Source organism: Mus pahari, chromosome 15 (assembly GCF_900095145.1).
Source record: "Mus pahari chromosome 15, PAHARI_EIJ_v1.1, whole genome shotgun sequence".
Taxonomy (NCBI): Eukaryota; Metazoa; Chordata; class Mammalia; order Rodentia; family Muridae; genus Mus; species Mus pahari.
The window spans coordinates 26,787,652-26,789,515 of record NC_034604.1 but is presented as its reverse complement, the minus strand read 5'-3'; positions in this window follow the sequence as shown (position 1 = coordinate 26,789,515).

Below are 1,864 nucleotides of genomic sequence, written 5' to 3'. Positions count from 1 at the left end.
CCCCTCCCTCACTTGATGCCCTATCTTCCTGCTGGAGGTGGGCTCTATAAGATCCCTCTCCCTGTTGGGCATTTCATCTAAGGTCCCTCCCTTTGAGTCTCTCACCTCCCAGGACTCTGGTGCATTCTGGAGGGTTCCCTCAACCTCCTACCTCCTGAGTTTGCCTGTTTCCATTCATTGTGCTGGCCATCAGGGCTTCAGTCCTTTTCCCTCATCCAATGCCAGACCAGGTTCCCCTCTCCCCACCCCCTTCACTTTCCCTCCCAGGTCCCTCCCTCCCTCCCCACTTGTGATTGCTTTCTTTTCCCTCCCAAGTGGTACTGATGTGTCCTCACTTGGGCCCTTCAGCTTGTTGACCTTTTTGAGTTCTGTGGACTGTATCTTGGGTAGTTTGTACTTTTTTTTTTTTTTTTGGCTAACATCCACTTATTAGCCACTTATTAGTGAGTATATACCATGCATGTCCTTTTGGGTCTGAGTTGCCTCACTCAAGATGATATTTTCTAGTTCCATCCATTTCCCTGCAAACCTCAGGATGTTCCCAAATAGCTGAGTAGTGTTCCATTGTGTAAATGAACCCCATTTTCTGTATCCATTCTTCTGTCATGGGATATCTGGGTTGTTTCTGCTTCTGGTTATCACAAATATGGCCTCTGTGAACATAGTGGAACACATGCCCCTGTGTGGGCCTGAGTACCAGAGGCTTTCCACAGAGATCTCTGGTCAGGCCTGATGGGTGGTTGGCTCTACCTCCATCTCTGTTGAGCCTTCCAGGTTACTCAGTAACTTCATGCTGACCTGCACTGAGTAGGGTCGGCTGAGCTGAGCTGACAAGAGGCCGACTAGCCAGTGAGGAGCCAGTCAGACGGCACTTTGGGAGAGCAAATCTCTTCCCAAATGTTACAGTTCTTAGGACAAAAGGCTCAGATGATGGAGTAGTTCTCACACTCCTAATCCTTCCAGACAGGATTCTTATATATATAGTTTTGGGATGGGTAAGAGTCTGACAACAGGTACTTCTCATTGGTTTGGTCTGAGAGCTTTGGGGAAATGTTATTTGCATGTGGGAAGGCTTGGTACTGCTCCTATGTGACTGATGGTCACTTACCTCTCTGGGTATGTGTGTGTGTGTGTGTGTGTGTGTGTGTGTGTGCGTGTGTGCGTGCGTGCGTGTGTGTGTGTGTGTGTGTGTGTGTGTCTTAAGCTATGTGACAGGAGCCAGGGACCCAGGAGGCGTGGCCAAAATGCTGTCCTATGCAGGTGGAAGTCACCACCCATCGTGTCACTGGGGTTCCAGACCTTTGCTCAACTGGGGACCAGGCTGTCTGTGCACAGCCCACTGCCTTACACCCCTGTAACATGGTGGGACATCTTTTGGGTATATTCTCAAGAGTGGTATTGCTGGGTCAACAGGTAGATCTATTTCCAGTTTTCTAAGAAACCTCCAGATTGGTTTCCACAACAGTTGTACCAGTTTGCAATCCCGACAGCAATGGAAGAGTGTTCCTCTTTCTCTACATCCTCTCCAACATGTGTTGTCACTTGAGGTTTTGATCTTAGCCATTCAAATTGGTGTAAGGTGGAATCTCAGGGTTGTTTTGATTTTCATTTCTCTGAGCACTAAGAACTTTGAACATTTCTTTTTTTTAAGATTTATTTATTTATTTATATTTTCTTTCTTTCTTTCTTTCTTTCTTTCTTTCTTTCTTTCTTTCTTTCTTTCTTTCTTTCTTTCTTTGAGTACATTGTAGCTATGGTTGTGAGCCTTCATGTGGGTGTTGGGAATTGAATTGAATTTTTTTTTTTTTTTTACGACTTCTGCTCGCTCTGGTTAACTCTGCTCACTTAGTCCCTGCTTGCTCTG